At 38.6% G+C, this 20,967-nt stretch overlaps 1 protein-coding gene across 18 annotated transcripts in view; it reads right to left on the reverse strand.

The window, feature by feature from the left end:
* LOC103390782 (adhesion G protein-coupled receptor L3) overlaps positions 1 to 11,911 on the reverse strand; it is a 197,581-nt gene extending 185,670 nt beyond the window's left edge. For 6 of the 18 annotated variants that reach the window (XM_025058502.1, XM_017034886.2, XM_017034885.2 and 3 more), the window contains exon 1: positions 10,369 to 11,907. The gene's annotated coding sequence lies outside the window, so the exon portion shown is untranslated. Of the gene's footprint in view, positions 1 to 10,368 lie in introns of all 18 variants that reach the window. The other 12 variants (XM_017034883.2, XM_017034884.2, XM_008326847.3 and 9 more) reach the window with 4 other exon arrangements.
* Positions 11,912 to 20,967: the final 9,056 nt, after the last annotated feature.

Here is a 20,967-nt window from a genome sequence, read left to right on the forward strand (position 1 = left end):
GCTCAATTTTGTCCTTTACTGCCAGTATAATTAAGACTAGATTTGACGAGACCTTCCGATCCAAATTTCCCATCAGCTGGAGGTGGCCGTCTGAAAGTCATCCGAGATAAAATTCCAGTTAGAACAATCCCTCTTGGGATTGTTCTAGTATCATGTGCAGAGGACTCGTACTGATTGTATGGAAGGTCAGGTTATTGATAACTCCTCTGTGGCAATTCCTTGAATGGACATCTGCGCCTCTTTGTTGGCCAGGATAGATAGTGTACAAATCAAACCTGCTGGTGTCGGAGAAGTCATTGTGGGGCTTTTTTTAAATTAATTAATTAGACTTTTAATTTCTGTTGTCAGAAATAAAAAGTTTCTCACAACAACACAACACCCAAAGCACAACAGTGTTCTTCCAGTTTAATTTCCACTTCTACCCAAGCAACACAGAGTATAAATCATTTTTACACACTCCAGAACCTCAGCTCTCTGCACTGATATCACCAGCTGAGAGGCTGAAATTAGCAAATTACCTGTGTCTCATTGCTGCATCCAAGCTGCCGGGCCAATTATTTCTGCTCCGGTGAAATTATAAAGGCCTTTCCAGCTGTGTGTGACACAAAGCCAGCTTAGAGGGGGGGGGCTTACCACTGACCAAAAACATAAACAGGATTACAAGAGCCTAACCTAACACCTAACTGTGTTCATGAGTGACAACAGAGGCAAATGGCCCTGCAGTACAGAGCCATTGGAAGGCAGCAGATCGCCTCACTGCAGCTCCCAATACTTCAAACCTAAGAGTGAGCCATTAAAAACACAGAAAACAAAGCCATCCCTGTCATCTGCGTTGATCAATAATAGGCTATTCATTAGTAGAGACTGTATGGCACAAGGAAGGGAGGAAAAAAAAACATGACAAAAAATTAAGAAGCAGAAACCACGGGCCCAGGTGTAATGAAACCAGATAACAGATATCTTCTCAACTCCAGCATTCCACTGATGACTTACAAAGCCATAACTGCACCTTATTAATCATTATGGACAGAAATTCCATAAAAGGTTGCCCCATATTGACCTGAGTGAGCTCATTGTCTGGTGGCATGCCACAGTTTCATATATTCCCTGTTGAACCGGTGTAATACTGTGTTAAGGTATGTGACCTATATGTCAGAGCGACTTTTAGCTGCATTTATAATGTATAAGAGAGTTTAAAGGGTCCAATGAGAAGATTATAAAAGCTTAACATTTTGATGGGATTAATCTTGCAATCAATCTTCAGAGCCATACAGTACTGTACTATAACCAGGCACTGTCTATGAACATGTATGAAGTAACGTTTTTTTTTTTCTGACATTTATGAAGCAGCACAGTCCAGATCCAAGTCTTCACATGAGAAGCGTACAACATGTAAACAAGTGAAGGACAAATGCACATCAGTATCATCAGTGAGACGAGTAAACAAGGGTCTGGTGCAGAAACAGGGCACGGCAGCGCATCAGTGCAGTTTTTGTCAGAAGATTTAGTATGAGTGTGGTGAACAGGAAAGGAGTGGATAGGAGTTGCCTGAAGGACTGTCTGACAACTCAACTCCCACTGACTGTCACTCTGTCTCCACAATGACGTATGGATGTTTTATGACACCGTTCACCCAGCAGACCTAGTCGATATCACCACGCTAAGGAATCCTGTACTGAGACAATGGTAGACTGTGACCCTTGTTAGGGAATGACAAACCCACAGGAGGCTGGAGGGGAAAGAAACATGGCTTATGAGGAGGCGGGGGTTGTTTACTTTGCCAATATCACATTGTCAGCTGTTTTGCCGCGGTATTTTAATCATTAAATGAATGTCTTTGCAAATAAACCGCGGTCATTCAATTTTTCATTTCACTTATTGATGAAGCTGTACAATAAATCAAACTTTGATTTCAAATTGGATTTAGCCTTCAAGCGATATTAAAAAAAAAAACGATGTAAGAACATAATTATAATTTTAAGTATTTTGCCACATATCTCTCTGCATTTGTACTCATGTTGCGTTGTGCTGCCTGAATGTGCTTAATTCTGCTTGGATTACGTTTTTTTTAATTTCCACTGACGTATTGACGCTATATTGTAGTTTTTTATTACATAATTTAAACTACGTGTTTTCAAAAGATTCTAAATGACTGAATTTCTAAGATTCAGAATTTGTTTTAAAACAATCCAAACTGAATTTCTTGTTTACTTTTGAATTCCTAAAATATTTTAAGATTTCACCTGCAGTTAAATACAACACAGCTCTAAATGCCACCCTTACCAACCACCACATACTGAAAGAGGAAAAAAAATAAAATGAAAATACATAAAGAGAAAAAGAAAATAGTTACATAAGAAGACAAGAGTGAAATCTTGTCATATATTCTCTCTCTCTCTCTCTCTGTATATATATATATATATATATATATATGGCTGTTATTGACTGCTTATTATCTGGCTGAATGGCCTGGAGCGCTGCTCACCGGGCTGGCTTCTGACATAATGACTGATTACAGTCTTGTGGCTCCCTGCAAAGAAATCCCACAGTTGCCATCGTTGTGCCATGGTGGCTCAGCATCACAGGCAGGACCAGTGTATGAGCGGATGAGGAGGGATGGAGGTGTGGCCAGAGAGACAGTGTAACTGCCGACTAGTCCTCAAGCTGTCATGAGAGACAAAGTCATTGGTGGACACAGGGGTCATCCGTACTTGTCATCGGATGCCTTGTTAACAACTGGCTTCCTTTAATGGAAGACCTTGCACGGGATTATCATTAAACATTTCAATTTGTTCTGCTGAACTAAAGAGAAGTACGACTAAATAAGGATCCATGTGTCTTTAATTCCCCCCAGAATTAACTACACAAATGCAATAAATACTAATGCAGAAAGACACTAAGCCCCACAGGACTGATACTTGAACCATCCATAATAGCCCTCACCTGTCTGCATAGACGACGAGCATCTTCACTTATGCATGTGACACAAAGACGCATGCATGCAGGTGTGACAGCAGCCTGGAGAACCGCACAGAACGGGCTCCGTCAAACACAACTGTTTCTGAACAACAAGACAAGTCATCTTGTCAGCACTTTTTCAAATGCCACCTCTCAGGCACTCAATTAAGTTCAAGGTGAGACAAAAATGTGTTGTCATTTAAACGGTTTTGCTCCACTGGGGCGGCGCATCAATTCTGTCATCTCCGTTGCAGAGGTGACAAAGGGCTGGCAGGGAAGTTTATATTTGCAGGTGGATCCACAGTACTGTTGTCATTATAGCAGGCAGAGATGGCACAGGGAGGAGGGTGATCTAAGTGGGAACAAAATTAAAAACCAACACTTACCATGGACAGATGCTGTTAAAAGTGAGATCAAATGAGGCGCTACGCTCAAGAAACATGAAAGTAAAGGGGGAGTGTTTCCTCCCATCCACTCTCCCATCACCTCGCACCACCCTTTCCGAAGCACTCCTAAATCCAATCCTATCTTATCGATTAAGAAAATCTATTTGGCCCAAGTCACAAGCACTGAGGGAGCTGCTGAAATGATGCCATATATTTTGAAGTCACAAGTGAAATCAGATTCTGATCAACTCAACAAATAGACCCTGGTTTGAATGCACGACAATATTCCCTTTTATTTATTTTTAAGTCTCACACAGCCTTGTATGACAATACACACCTGTCTAATTTCAAATGCACACAAAGCTCCATGTTTATAATGAAATATAAATAACCCAATTGTACTTTAATGGTTTTCTTAACATTTCTGCAAGGCATTCACGGTCAGTATCCAATAGCTAGCTTCAACCAGAAAGCATAAATATATATATTTTCACGATAAAAATACAAAATGGAAACCACATTAAATTTGATGCTGTTTGGTGCAGAAGCATATTTCCACAATCCAAAACTTCTGAACCATCCTGATGGATTACTGAGGCACAGCACAGCAGCTTCAAAGAAATGTGTAATAATACCAGAAAAAGATGTAGCGCTACAGAGAGATGCAGTAAGATAGCAGGGTGACATAAATTGGCCATAAAAAGAAGGGGAAAAAAATTATAATACAAATACTGATGGCACTTTTTATCAACTGGGATTTCAGTAGTTTGTTTTTTTTTTTTGTTCTTTTGTTGGGTTGTCTTCAGTATATATATATTGGACAGGAAAAGTTATAAAAAAAAAAAAAACAATATTCTCTAATATATATATATATTTACTTACAATATATATATATTGGACAGGAAAAGTCCAATGTTTTTTTTTTACCACACATGAATGTCATATCTGAATCAACCCATTTAAAACATGATTGGCCCAGCGTTCTGTGTTGGAAGACAGGACGAAGCTCACACTGACAAGTTGAAGCCAACATGCAGCTAGCTTGGAAGAACTTTAGAGTAAGTGAGAAAGAAAGAGTAAGAAAGCTCAAAGTTTAATAACACACTAAACACAATCCAACATGGAATTTGATATTAGGTGGAATTAAACCTGCAATAAATTGTACCCTTGGGCCACTAAAAATGCACAAAAAAAGAAAACAAAAACCAAAAAAAAAAAAAGGGCAAACTTTGTGCTGTTACAATTTTTGAACCTTTGGATTCTTTAAAATTCTATTAGAAAAAAAGCATTAAAAAGGCACAAAAGGATAAGAGCAAATTTTGCAAATGACGCTATACATCTACTTTTAAGTCAGTTGTATTATGGTATGTTATGGTATGTATTGCACCAGATGATCTTAAAATGGCACGACTTAAAATGTTCATAAAATGAGCTTCTTAGTACAAATATTGTACCATTGTCATGTGCCTATGAAGAAACGTTGCCCCTTGTATGGCTTTACTAGGGATCAACATGCACACCCTCAACAATGGTGCTGCGCAAATGTGATATTTGCAGACACAGCACCCGGTGTACCACGAGGCAATCTTCATTTCTCTTTGCCAGCCAATTAGTGGTCAGATCAGGAGGTCCCACTGGTTTAGGGAGGCGTAAATACTAACCGTCATTTCCATTCATTTGTATGCAGCTGCAGGTGCACAACCTTATTATGTATTCTAGCCCCAACCTGCCTTCCAAACAGGCCATAAATTAACTTCTTTTAGAGCTTGGGTCTCAGAGAAGCATTGCATCTTTGTTTGGATCTTCTTCGCTGGTCCAAGTTCAGGTGTGGGAGAGACAAAAAAAAACCTGAGAGCCATTAATATTGCTGCAGAAATCTTAGTGTCATACTGTGAAAACGCAGTTAGACAAATGTATCAGATTTTACAGAGTAGTAAATATGTTGATATACTGCAGCTCTGTCAGCCCTTGTCAGTTTGATGGGTTTCGGATACATTTTAACATCACCAACAGGGTCATAATAGGAGCAGCTTGGATTGCATCAAGTTCTACATTGACATTTCTTGATCCACATCTCCTGAGGAGATAGTATCCCTTACACTTAAAGCATTTATTTTCCTCGGCCCGTTTCTCTACTAATGGATCTCAGGTCACCAATGTTTTCCAACACACTGCATCTCCTCGCAACAAATGCACAGCACTACTGAAAACACGATCCCATTCAATATGCTCCCACACACATAATAACACACACATCATAAAAAAACAAAACTTACATCTGTATTGCAATGCAGAAAAGTTCAAATGTGCCTGCTAAATGTTTAGATCCCATTAGGGACAACGAACTAAGTATCAAATTAAAGACTGAGGTGGTGTGCAGATATTTAAATCAGCAGATAAAAATCTAAAAGGTTTTTTTTTTTATTCACAAAGCACAATGTCACTCGTTATGGCAATATATATGCTCACAAAAATTACCAGCCTTGCAGGAGTGTATAATAACTTAATACACAAATGACACAAGCTGCTTATAATTGGATTCAAAACAATGACAATTCGACCCAAATTACTCCATACTTTCACACATCATAGCAGATTTTTCTCTGCACCCAGGCTCCTCTTTACTTCAACGTGCCAAAGACATAGTCCGTAAAAGATTCCCATTACCTGTGCCTGTCCTCCAAACACCACACGGCCTCACCCAAGTGGAATGAAATCCCTGCAAATCCGTTTATTTAAAGAGGCTCATCAATACCCCACACAGCCTCTGCCTCTTTTCTGTCTCTCTCTCTCATCGTAACCACTTATTTGGTTGTAATCCAGCCACAGAGAAATGGCCTAGACCGATTTGATTATCCTCATCATCATGCTGGTAAACAACAGGTGAAACGTTGGGAAAACCAAATGAGAGATGTGCAAAACATACTTATCTTGCACTCCCAGAACTTCACACCAAGCTGCAATTGCACCACATTTTATTTATAAACCTTCCACATTTCAGCAGAACTATGATATATTTCATCACCAAAATTGGATCATAGTGTATTTTGTCAAACTGTTAAATAGAGCAGCATATATATCATTTTTCGGAAATTGATTACTTTATTGGTTATTTTCACTGATTCAATTTTATTAAAAATTACTTTATTGGTTATTTTCACTGATTTAATTTTATTAAAAGATTATTTGAATGAAAAAAAAACATCTAGTAGAAGAAAAATTAATTTAAAAAAAAGTAATCTAGCCATCTTTGTGACGTTTTGATAAAAACAAAAACACTGAATTTCTTCCTGGAGAAAGTAAAAACGGCCTACTTTAGTAATACTAAAGAAAAAACACCACTTTAAACAGTTTGTTTTCATGCTGTCACTTGTTTTTAAGTTTACCTTCAAAATGCTCCCCCAACCATCACAGTACCACAGAGACTAATTGTCTGTTTTTTCCATCAAGCAGCCGAAGTCTCCATTTCAACTGTGAGCCCATTTCCTGCAATTCCGAACTCAGGGGGTTGTGAAAGCTTGTGTCAAAACCTCAGTGTCCGGGGTCTTTATGGGACCGGACAGCTAAAGTGTTGAGAGGCACAGACCCCGAGGACCTTTCCTGGGCCGTGTGCTTTGCTTTTTTTTTTTCATTTTTAGCTTTTGCTTTTTCTTCTTTTGTGACATGCCTGCCAGAGAAAGGGCCCCTGCGAATCAACCTGTCTCCCTCCTAACAGCCTCTGAAAAAAAAGTGGGTTTGATTTGACCTAAAGAAACATGAATACAGAACACAGCAGTTCACTCCCTTACCCCAGCTGACGTACATGTTTTAATAGTTTTATTGGTAAAAGAACAAAGTGGATAAAATGTATTTTGTATAATCTGGATGAATCACTCTTCCACTCCTTCCTGTCTGTGGAGGTCACTCTGTGTAATTATCAAAAATCAGCAGAGAGGAATCAGCCCACAGAGAAAAGCCTCATAAATCCACTTCTCAGCAGACATTTCTCTGACGCCTGCATTGTGTCAGCATTAAGCCGTCAGCATAAACAATCATTAAACTGAAAAAAATACATTTCAAAATACATCATTCTGACAGCCCATGTCAGAGCTCCACTCCTACTGAAGAATTCCTTTTAAATCACTTGATGAAGATCTTCAGCACATCTGCCAATAAGATTTCAAAAAGATTCCAATCAAGTGAAAACTGCCAGAGGATGTAACATAAATGTATCATTTTATTTTCATTCATTTAAATTAAGTCATAGCAACTATTACACACTGCGAGTCGATCACATGAAAGGATGCTGTTTTCCTTTTCCGTACTGTGTATGGTTTATATGACACACACGTTTGGATTCTTTGCAGGACTTTTGTTTTGTTTTTCGTTAAAATATGACCATGTTTGTGGTACATTTTTTCACTGCTATAGACTGACAATCAAAACCTATCAAAAGATGAGTTATATCCTAAATTTAGGGTCAACTCTTGACAAAATAACTAATTTCTATTCTATAGAAAACAACAGCCACAGGACTCATTAATTAAAAAAAGACATCAAAATCTAACGTTTAAGCCATGAAAAACTCTTCCATTCAACTCACTCCTGCTTCACATTTCTCCTGACTTTTATGAATAAAACACTGATGAATAATTCCCTTCATTAGCAGCCAGGGAATGACAACAGGAAGCACAACCGATCCCCAGCCTTGAGAGGAAAAGAGTGGGAGACGGGGAGAGGGAGAAAGAACGACGAGAGTTCACTTGCAATATAATGTGTATCTAAATTCTGAGACGAAGTGACCTTGAGCATAAAATGTGTTGTACAGTGGCATATCAAATAGCTATATAAAAGGCAGTTAGATAAAGACATAAAATAGGATTTATTCACTCAGTCTTCCTGCTGCACTGCTATCTCAGACCAGGGTCAAGAAGACGGCATAGAAGAGGAGCGGTGTTGCATTTGCAGCACGAGGACGGTGTGGATGTGACTAATGTACAGCATAGAGAAGAAAATGATGACAGAAAAAATAGCTCTGAAGAGTAAAATGTACACAGTAGAACCTGCGTGTGTGTGTGTATGTGACAGAGAGAGAGCGAGAGAGAGAAAGAAACTAGGTTATTTTTAATAGGCTGCTGGATTTTGAATGGTGATTATCCTCACTGAAATGCCAGTAAAAGACCTAATTGTAATATTAAAGTTCACAAAGTTGTATGCCATCAAAAATAGAACTTCCATCCACGCAGTGCCATTCAGTTACTTTTCCACCCGACTTGCAACTGCGTCTAAATAAAATCAGGAATCAATCAATTCTAATAAAATTACTAGAAATCCTACGTCAGGTAAGCGAAACAGGGAAAGATTACGCTTCATTTTATTTCATCTAAAATCTCCCTATGGCCTGTATGATATACAAGAATAATCAAACACTGGATTTACAGAATGAACTCCCACAGCTGATAGCGATTTTTTTAGTTTTTATTTACTGGAATTAAAGGTTGTGCCGTACCAGTCTCTAACTGGTATTTGCATTCGCCTCTCTTCCATCACTGTGCAGAACTATCATTTGTGTTCTGCACACTGTCTCTTAACAAAGGCTGTGGAACAATTACATTCATGCTGCTCATCAGGCAGGACACGGGCAGATGCCGAGTTCAACTGTCAGGATAAATAAACGTGACCCGGTTAACATTCGGCAAGAAGCTGAATTTAAGTGACTCCAAATGGATGAGACAAGAAAACAAAGTGCAGGTTGACATAACCATTTAGTCAGAAAGCATCAAATGTCCCCTCCCGATTCCCCCAGGAGAAGGAAGTCAAGGTTTCTTCGGGTGATATAGGAAACCCAGTGTTCTTTGTGTGTGTGTGTGTGTGTGTGTGTGTGATTTGCTTGAGGGCATTTGCACTGGTGCAAATTATGTGACAGATGGCACTGCAGTCCTGGACATAATGAACACAGTCTAATTGTCAGTTGAGGATACAACAAACAGGAAATGTTGATGATATCCTGAAATGTGTCCCAAAATGAGTCTCGCTGCAGGAAGATGACACAGACAAAGACAGACAATGAGACAAAGCCCACAGGGGGGAAAAAACTGACGTCCACACTTGGCCGGTTTCACTTCAGATGAAGCCACGTTTAAAGAGGATAACAGGAGAATGGGGACGTTATTGTGCAGTGACGGCAGAACTTCAGATCCCACTCAGTGAAATAGGTTTTGCTACCTTTCCCACTCGCAGTTGGACGTTGAAAGACATGTGCCGTATCCTCACATCAAAGCATTTCAGTTCAGTGGTCCCTCATCTCTCAGAAAGTGTCTGCCTCAGAACAGGTGACCATTTATCATTTCTACAGTAAGAATGTCTGTCTGAGGATTTTATTTTTCTTTATGCAGACAGATGTGCACTTTTAAATATGCAAACTAGCCAATTAGGCTCAGGGATATCCGGAAAACATATTTTAAATCCTACACCAGTATTTCTATCTTTTACACAAAGCCAAAGCCATCATGAAAAATGTATAAGCTCACATCACTGCATCCTACCGCTGTAGTCCACTTTGAACAAACTGCACCAGAAAAAGGCCCTGCATTGGTTCATTTTTATTTATTTTCCAGCAATCTTAAAACACATCTTTCTGCCTGCTAAGGAGAAATAAGTGACACGTTTTTAAAGTCAATTTCGATACTGGGGAAACCAAAAAGATGAATCGTGGTTTCAAAATTCTGCATGCAACAAATAAATAAGTTCTCTCTACAGAGACACTGGGTCCAAACTGAATCGCCATGAGAAAGAATCGGACCTTTTGCTTCTCAGAAACACAGCTTGTATTGATAATGACAGGGAAACTGGGGCTATAACATAGAATTTCAATGTGCTGCGCGTCAACGACTACAACTGAACGCACCGACAGCCAGGTTAAAGTAATTAAGAGAGCAGGACATGCCGACAGTGGGATTACCGCTGCTGCAGGGCTCTATCCAAGCTGGGTTTGTGCACAAACAAATGGACATGTGCGCTGGGCACCGAGGAACAGGAGACTCACCGCTCGTCAAGAGATCACCGGAGACCAAAGAGATGAAGCTTTATTTCATTCAAAGTGTGTGTGGTGTCTCTCTCCCGGACTGTCTCTCGGTGGATGGACACTGTCCTTAGACGCACTGATAGCGAGGACTTGAGCAGAAACAGCGATCGATGTGGAGAAAACAAGGGGATCCAAACTGTTGGGTCTTGTGTGGCTACGTTCAATATCCGTGTTGAAGGGGGGAGAATTTAAAAAAAATCGAACACACACTGGGGTTCAATGCGCTGTGCGTCCACGATCCAAGCCACCCGTGACGTCGCAGCGGGGAAACGGCAGCAGAAGCAGGTTCCTCGTGTTTGTATCCACGGCGCTGTCTCTTTACATCCCTTTATGGCACAAGGCGTCCTTCTGTGCGGGAGGTTACATCACGTCCCGCGCAGCTGCAAGCGCACGCACGCAATCATATATTTTTTTTTAAAAAAAAAGAGTATCCAGAAGAATTTAACGCGCTGGTAAATGTCTTGAGAAGAGCTCCAACACAGGGAGAAGGTCGGGAGTTGGAGACTGACTGAGCGGTGCGCGACAATGACAAACCAATCGTGCGCACTGGCTGGGAGCAATTCAGTGTGGAGACCGAGGGGCTTGGAGAGCCAGTGAAAGGTGAGAGGAAAAACTCGGATGTGGATTCGCCTTCTCTCCCCGTATACTCGGGCTCCACCTAGCAGCAAACACTGGATAACATGCAACAAAACCTCTCTTAGCCTCCCTCTACCTGCAATATATCTTGCCTTGGGCTGGCAAAGGAGAGACCTATGTTATTTTACATTCTGTCTGTGCGCCCGTAGCTGCAATATTTATGTGGAATCCAGTGCCTCTATCTCCTTTAAAAGATTCACTGTTTCTTAAAAATGTGGCTGTTGTAAGAACTGTCCATCAACAATTCAATCACAAATTATGCAGCCTGGAGATCCAGGCACAGGAGGACTCTGTGTTAGGTGTGGCTTCAGCCAATCTTGCTTAATTAAAATGTTTGCAGATGTAAAAAAGTTAATTAATTCATAAAGTCTATTCTCTGGGGGATCCGCTGATTCTGTGAAATGTGTCAGCATGTGTGTTTTTTATTCCAGTTTATCCTCAAAGATGAGTTAATGGTCCCGTTCCTTGCTGGAAGCCAATTATTCATACAGTTCCGTTGGCCTCAGGCTGCTGTGGCTTCCTCTCAGCTCTTCACCAACATCTACCAGAACTCCACTCATTTCTTTGGCCATTTTTTCTCAACAAAAATGTTTTTAAAAAAATCGATTTTATCTCTTATCCTGGTCATTGACCTTTGAACACTGCAGCAGCTGCAGCACAAGTCAAATCTACACCTATCCTCTCCATCATCCTACACCTAATTAATCACCCTAATCATCCTAATTACAATCAAACAATAACAAGTAATCACTCAATCCTTCTCAGTGCTCAGATAATGAGCTCATGCGAGCTCAGACCACGTGAAGAACATTTTTTGCACTTGTTTCCTGTCTCAGAAACACCTATAACCTCTGAACACTCCGGTGAAAAATAACCAGCGGTCTGAGGAGAAAAGGAAAAAAAAAGAAGTGTTATCTCTCCCTGGCACTGCTTTTCACACAGCTCCGATGCAAATGGATTTCTCCAGGTAGAGCTCGGACCAAAGCTGACGGCCATTACTCTCATATAAGCCACGTAGCTTCAAAGCAATGCTCTGAGTGCCAAACTCCTGCAAACAGACATACTGCATATATATATATATATATATATATATATATATATATGAACTACAAACATCCGAGTACCTGCGAAATATCTGGGATGTGAATACTACACAATTTTAAATTAATATTAGATCAGATTTGCACAATTTCTTTAAAAAAAAACAAGTATAGAAACAGTGAAATCCATACAGGTTTGACTGTACATTTGATTTCACTACAGCAAAAAGAAAAACCACAGCAGCAATGGCATGAAACATCAGGAAAGCTGCACAACCGAACATCAGTACTTATAATGAATTTATACAAAATTATGCTATTACAGTGACAGTGTCAGAAAAATACTTTTTTATTCCATTTGGTGTTCAGTGCCTGATGCCTGAGGAGATTTGTTTTGTCATGCTAATCAAAAACTGAGAAAGAGCTAACATTAGTGCTCATTAGTGGAGAAGACACTCATACACATAATTGGACCCAGGGCCACACGACACACACAGATGAAGTTACATGATGAAACACAGACAACGATGAGACCAAATCCCCCCTTCTTTTAAACACCAAAGAGAGTGTGTCCACACATTTACGGAATGAGTTTGCAATTATGTTGCAGAAACTTTGTGTTAATAGACAAAGACCCTACTGTATACGGGTTGTCACAGACCCTGGTCCGGTCCAGTTTGTCATTCCTAATTGGAATCAGTTGTAGTCAATATTTAAATGTTGTTTTTACATTTTACCACCAAAAGCCCTCTACACATATTTCTACTATTTAATGATGCAAATAGTGCAGAATATGGAGTATAAGAGAAATTAACCTAACTGTGTCTCTAACTTAGGCCCAGTTTGAAAACATTAAGGCAAATTTAAAATCCACCTTAAATAGTCTTTGACCTCTGTAACATCTCTGCAGCCCCTAGGGACCGTCCCCCAAATAGGGAACCACTGCTTTTAAGTACAAGAGTACAGACTAAGTTAAGTGTTTGGGCGGCAGAAGGTTGCACTGCTTTTCTAAACCTCAAAAACTAAAAGTGAAAAATGGGAAGGCATAATCCCTCATGAGTGCTTCAGTTAGCAGGTCTTTATAAACATAACGTGGTTAACTATAATGCACTCAGTCACACTGCCTGCTCTTTTATTATGCAAATGTTTTTAATATTTGTGCAACAACCTTACAGTGTTCTGTTTTTTTAATTATTTCTTTTTACTTACAAATTATTGTACTGCAATTTGTTTAAGGAGTTTGAATAACAACAGATTTATTTATTTGCCGATTTTCTTTATGCAGACTGACATTTCTGTTCCATAGTGTTAGGTGTAATTGTGTTTATAATAGAGTAATGAAACATTTCCCATTGCTGCTAGTGGATTTACTCAAAACGTAGAGTTAAGCACTTCAGACACATAATTAAACACAGTAAAGTGGTGCACAGCTCTGTAAAACCTCTGAAACACAGACACTGTTGTTGCCAAATACACAGACTCTTTGGGAATATAAGGCATTGTGGGACAGTTGAAGTAAATTATTAGTATTATTATAATAACACTCTTCTCACCTGAAGATAGCGAGGTCATAACTCCGGGTCAGAGCAGTAAGGCGTGAAGGTTAACAATGTGTTCTTTCATTAAAAATGAAAGAAATTTAATAAATAATTGTTTTTTCTTTAAATTGACATTTGCTCATTTTAAATAAATAAAAAATAAAAGTTGTGTCATCATCCAATATTGGCAGTCACAAATTTGTCTCCAAATTTGCACCACAACACCAAAATAGTGATTGGTGCTTAGTAAAAAACACTGAGACAATAATAAGTGAAATAAATAACACACAATTTGAAGAATAAAATGCTGCTATTCCCCGACAATACAACGCACAGTACAAAAGAGATTTAGGTTTATTATCATTATTTGTAGGTTGTTGTTTTTGTCCATTTGTTTTATTTTACAGGACACCAGTCCAGACTGTATTATACATATACTGTTAATTATTGCTTTCATTTTATGACATCTCTCAAACTAACTGGAACATTTGTAAAGGAAAAGAATCAGGTTGTGACCTGTTGCAAAAGATATCCCCCAGAATTCCACAAGGAAGGAATTCTCTTAAGGAGATAACGCTTGCAGAAAGGCGCCTATGAAATACAATGTATCATTTTTATTATTATTATTAAATGGAGGCTTTGTAGAGACAGATTCTTGTTATTTTCATTTTTGTTATTTCTCGTACAAATACCAAACCTGACTCATCATAAAACTGTCACTGAGTAACTTTGTATATGTTACATATTAAAGTTGATCTGCTGCGCTCACATTGTACGAGGAAATACAATTTTCCATTTAGGCTGATCTAGAAAAGGATGAATGAGAACAGAGGTTCAGTATCAGAAATACCCAAATAATGACCAATTATCCAAATGACTACCAAAAGGAAATGGCCAACAGGCTTCCTGTCTGGCTCACATCTGTGTTGGAGCATTAATCTGCCATGATCTCCTGCCTCACTGACTTGGCAGCTTCAAATCCATTGACCTGCTTCTGGTTTAGTCCTCAGTTCACTGCCAGTCCTTTCACTGTTCGGAACAAACTAAAATGTTGTTTTGTTGGTGCCTATTGTAAAGTTGCAATGCAGAAAAAAGCTGACAAGACAAGGACTTTACTCTATTGTAATGCTTGTGAGGTAAAATAAATGTGGTTTTTCAAGAGTAAAAGTAATTTACTGTAGTTTTATCCTGCAACCCTCAATACTAAACACCTCACTCAACAAGGTCACTGCTTTGCTTCCTGTTGTATTTTGTGTTTTTTCCAACATGCAGTAAAAACCTGTAAACATTAGCTGACAACATTCACTTTTGGCTAATCTCTAAACAAACCAAACTTCTCTGGACTGAATGCACACAAGCGCTTTATCGGTACAACTTTCTTCAAGTGTTCAAGAGTTCTCCTGGTTTAACTTCAGCATGTGCTGGCACCATGACTACCCGCTGTTCGTGGGCACGACCTGCTGCCTACAAAAATTACATCAGCTGCAAGAAAAAACCTCACGAAACAACACCTACAGTTCTCTCTCCCACATCAGTGCAGGCCTCAGTTTTTGGCAGTCAGTGCTACAAATTTTTCTTGAAGCAGAAACACAGGCAGTGATGCCATTTCAGTCCCACACAATAAAGGGAACCATGAACCACTGATGTTGCTGACTGTATGTATAAGCTAATACCATCCTCCAGTTCAAATGGCACAGTCAAAAAGACCTCAAATGGCTGCTCTGACATGACCGCTCTTTTTGCATGCAGACATGTGGAAGTCAACGTGCCACATCCTGGAACGACATTAAACATTCCTCCTCTAAATCTCATTGGAACGATGACGCAGACGTCTTGCAGGCAGCTTTAACAGAAATGCTTGTGTGATTCGATTTACAATCGTCTGCAATCAACCCAAGATGAATTGTGACGCAAACTCTACAGTGAAAGAAAAAAAATGAGCATATAATTCAATACAGTCAAATAAAAAGCTTTCTCCTGTGCTGGATGAGCAGGGACACGTCTGTGTTTCTGCATCCAACGTACAAAAACGGCACCATATTACAGATTCTACTCATATGGGCATCAGTTCTTTGTGTCCTTGCTTGGGTGAATGTTGGACCTGTATTTATCATCCAAGACATTCAAAACCTTAATTCAAATCTATGTAATTCCTGAAATACTGATTACATAGACGTTAAATTTATCCCATATGATTCTATTGCTGTATATGTTTCAACACTGAAACATAACACTGTCCTTCACGCTCTCACATTCATGATGATATGTGAAATCCTGTCACAGTGGCCCCCAAGTTGTGTGTAGTTTGCGTATCTCTGGGTCTTTGAGATTTGACTTAGAGCTTTGTTATGTTTAAATATATATATATTCTTGAGTGGAAGAAAGATCACTGCAGCAAAGACAGTTGTGCACACACCACAAAGTCACAAAGGAAGATAACTGAAGAAAAAGAAGAAGAAAGATTTTCTTGACACACAGCATGCTCACTTTGGACACTTGTTCAAATGTTTAAAATGTTTATTTTAATTGGCCAGTTGAGGCGGCCGGTAAATGTGAAAAAAAAAATCTTTTTGTCCACCAATGAGAAATAGTAAGGACCTGATGGAATACAATCCCTTCCATAATGTAAATCCCTTTTAATTTTCTGAATGTCAACCAGGATTTCAAGAATTAGGTTACCAGGCTTCACTCCTGTACGACCAGCTCCCAATCGGAGTTTGAGAGGAGGGTGGGCTTCATATTCTGGGTAGACCTGAAGCTTACCTTTTGGCAATTTCTTATACGGGCTTGTTCAAGTTTTTGAGATAAAGTTAGTGAGTGTTGAGAAGCGATACTGCATATATTCAACAAAGGATTTTGAAGATGGAGTTTCTCTCACAAGAGGAGAAAAGGCATCAGAGAAGATTTGTGAACATTCTGAAAGAGAACATTACTGTTGGAGTGACTGTAGAGGAGGTAGGGCGATAATGTGAGATGAAGGCAGAGGATGTGCTCTGGAAAACCCCAAAAAGAGCAGACGAAAGATGGAGAAAACGGAGAAGTGGATGATGAAGATGAAGAAGAAAACTGACCTCAGCATTTGTCTGACAGTACTTGACCATTATAATGTACATCTGTACAATCAATTTCAATATGATGAAAGTAAAAGGGAGGTTGTTTTTTTTCTCTTCATTTTGTTTTTACATGCAATTGAACCAAATATTGTTTTCATTTTTTCACTCCATAACAGCAGGTCAACACCTAGAAGATCTTGCACAGTGCATGTGCATTGTGTTTTAGACTAAAAAGATTAAAGCAGCAGGGCCTGGTCAGTCAACATAGAGATTGGTCAACGTACAGACAAGTCATGAGGATCAGCACTTAGCTAAGACCAGGATGGACGTAAAATAGGAGAAAATATTTCACCTGCGTGGAAATTTAAAAGGTATTTCTAAAACGTTTTTTCAGAACTCAATAGTAACAGTAAAAAAAAATCTGCCAACGAGATGACATGTTTATTTCTTCGAATATAGAGTTTTGTCTAGAAAAGACAAGAACAATGTTAAATGGCATGTAAATAGCATAAACTGTACCTCGTATAGTTTTCGTTTCTGTTGAGAAGACTGGTGACAAAGTGACAAATAAAAGTTACCTTGTGACACTATTTGACTGGTACATGACTGCATTCATTATTTGTGTACTTCTAAAGTCTAAATTTCAGCTGCCTGCCTGAAAATTCTGCTTACCCAACAGTATGCACGAAGCCGAGTGTCACAACAAGCAGATTCCACAAATTCTTGACAGGATACACAATTTTCCAATCTGTCACACGTACAGTAGCATAGCAGACATATCCGCCGTAGTTAAAAGCATTTTCACAAACAACACTCACATCTCATTTGTCACTAAGATCGGCATCACCTATCACAATGATGTGATATGTTTCTTTGTTAAGTTTGATGTTGACAGAAAAGTGGCAAAGAAACACGTTTGCGTTGCACGTTACACCTCAATATGTTAGTGTAACTTTGTAAAGCCTGGAAAAAAACAGTTGTGAACTGTGTGTATCTACAAGCTTTCTTGAAAATTACCAGGACAAAAAAAAAATATGATAAGAGAACGATTGGGTAAATAAGATAAAAGCAGGGCAAGTGTTGTCAACCTGTCACTTCACAGTTACAATAACATATAGTTAAAGGCACTTTTTCTTCCCGCTGCCTTAAAAGATAATGAAAAGCATTGACAGCAGCCTGAAAATGTGTTATTACCAGGTTTCAGCTGGAAACTGTACCGAGGGCTAACCTAACATTAAGATATGAAAAACAAAACAGCATTAGCCGGGATGCCATTTAACACTGTCCCTGAACCAATATGTCAATGAAAATGTGATTCATGATTTCATGAAGCTAATCTAGTTAGCTAGTAGCTGCAGCAACTTAAGACAACAATTTGTTGGGTTTTTAACAATTAACCCTTTTTTAATTAAGTATTAAAAAAGTAAAAACATAAATATGTTACATTTAGTCCATATTAAAATCAATCAATCAATTTTAAACATACAACCTGAGCAACAATGATGCAGAAATGTAAGGCTATAAGTTAAATTGGACAAATACCTGAAAATATCAATAAAATGTATTTTATAAACCTTAAGGAGAGGTTTGTCTTCTCAAAACATGAGCTGTTGTTTCAAGGTTACTTATTGACAACTTAATAAAACAAAATGTGTAATACGTTATCTATTGTAAGCCACACTGTTACAAAAACTCCATTAGCTTGAGGCTACCGCATGCAGAATTGTCTGCTGTGTCCTTTCTGCTGTCTTTGCTACTGCCTTTAACCAATCTGACCCTCATAGGAGATTTGAAAAAGTTTGCATTATACGATAAATGTACTATATTTTAGCATATTAGGTTTCAAATTCATTAATTCATTAGATATTAATAATTACTATTATTACAACTGAACTAACTAGCATTTGGTGAGCTCATTTACGAGAGGTATCATTTAAGAGATAACATGCAATCTTGTGCTCTGAACTCTGGCACAAATGTGCAAATCAACCATTTTTTTGTTGCCTGCAAGAGCAGTCAAGTTCATCAAAGTATCTATGGAACTGGCATTTGATATAATCTGCAAATTCACATTCCCACCGGGGGACAGACTTAGTGATCAGCTGTAACCTACGTGACCTCCGTCCTTCCAGACTATGAGGCCACGCTTTCAATTTTCAATCATCTGACCCCAAAGACCTACTAATGCTCAATGCCAGAATTCCCTTAAGGCAAAGTGAAATCAAACTCTAAACAATTTAAATTGTTTAAAGTTCAGAGGTCAAGAATGTGATTGTATGCTGTAAATAATAGTTAAAATGTGTTAAAAAAACAAACAAACAAAAAAAAAAAAACAGAACCACCAACTGCTTTGGCGGAATCCTCCTGGAAGCTCCTGCACACCAATTGTGGTTGTTCTAATTCCATATGTTATTTTAGCGTTGATGCCTTTTATGGCAATAAATCAAAGCTGGCAGACATTGTCAGCTCTCTCTCTGCCAATATGACTCTCTTGCTGATTTTGTGATTCCTTCAGGGCATTTCTTTATTACACAGAATGACTTCATACACCTCGTCGGTATCTAATAAAACAAGGGATCTGAAAATGAGTTCCTGTCAAAGAATATGTGTGTTCTGCAGGCTCTGACACTCCAAGCATAGCTGGGAGTGAGTTCTTTTGTTTGTTTTATTGCTTAAAGTGGGGCGACCTTGAATAATCGCAGGCATGATTAGACTTCACTCCATCAGGCGCCATAACCTAGGCTAGTGTACATGTATGTGAATGTGACTGACAGGCACAAGGTCCTCCGCAACGGCTTTATATCAATGAGGACTGCAGATATTTCGACCTTCCAACCACAGTGTGGTTAATAAAAATGCTAATGGTGTCAGAGCAACAGTTGTTGCTACTAGTTTCACATGCAGGGAAATGGAAAACAACTCAACAACCACAGATACAAACACTGGAATTTAACAACAAAAGGGTTGAGAGTGTAGGATGCATCATGGGAATTTTTTAAATTTTTTTTCTATTTGAGAAACAAATGTTTGAGAAGAATTATGGATTACTTTTTTTTTTTTACGGTAAAATCTAAAAATCAAATGCATATACAGTATATATATATATATATATATACATATATATATACTGCATATATATATATATATATACTGCATATATATAGACATATATACATATATGTATAGATATATGTGTCTCTACTGTATATATGCCATGCTATATATGTATATGTAAATGACTTTTGTTTGTAAATTAGTTATCAACATAAAGATACCTATGCATATACTGAATAAGTATACCACACATGTTAATATTGTAATATTACTAGTTGCCTAGCATTAGTTAGATGTCCTAAGCAAAAATAGCTTATGAAAGTGTTAAACGGACAGGTAGCAAATACTAACTGCTGAACATTTGAGCACCAAGCTTAGACTTTTTCCTCCTTGTTTTTCGATTTCTCCTTTTTCAGGTTGAGTCAGACCTCCCACATAAAAGTGCCTTATTGTCAGAGTAAGAGGGGAGTTACAGGGTGGATAAGAGGAAAACAGAAGTAAAGTTATAAATGGTTGAGGGATTTGTTGCGTATCAGCTTTCTGAAAGCAGCTTTCATTCCTCTGTTTCTTGCCGAAATGACTTCTTATTGAGTGACCCTCGCTACTTCCTGATCTGCTTTAAGGTCGTGATCCATGACAACAAATGGTTCCAGAGTTGGAGGCAGTGAAGTCAAAGATCAGACAGTGATAAACAACATGGTCGTATTCCTCTGACCACACAATACATTCTCTGTGCTTCACAATAGAAGGGACAACTGTATCATTTCAGAGGTTGTGTCACATATGATAAATAGTTAGCGTGGTTAATCCAATAATTAGGAGATAGACAGAGATATTTCCTGGGCCAGAATTACATTAGTTGTAATCCTCCCCAAACAATTTCTTGCACCTTAAAATTTGTTATAGACTTTTTTTTTCACCATGTCTTTTCTGCTCACCTATGGCTATGTTTCCTGAAACATATATTAAAATTCAGGTCTAGTTTTTGTATTTGGCCAAGAGCTGCTTCAATGTAATGACAATGGTGTTACTCTGTAATACTCAGTATATTGCTTTGGGGGAAACCAACGCTATACACTGTACTAAAGCTGTCACACGGGGAGTGTTTGAAATGTTTTTTACTTTTTATTTAAGGGACTCAACTCAGCAGCCTGAAACAAATTATTTCAACACTGCCTCCCAGGAAAGGTCGTCAAAGCTTCACAGCTACAAAAACGGGGGGGAGGGGGGTTAGGGTTG

This window comes from Cynoglossus semilaevis, chromosome 1 (assembly GCF_000523025.1).
Source record: "Cynoglossus semilaevis isolate Cse_v1.0 chromosome 1, Cse_v1.0, whole genome shotgun sequence".
NCBI classification, from domain to species: Eukaryota; Metazoa; Chordata; class Actinopteri; order Pleuronectiformes; family Cynoglossidae; genus Cynoglossus; species Cynoglossus semilaevis.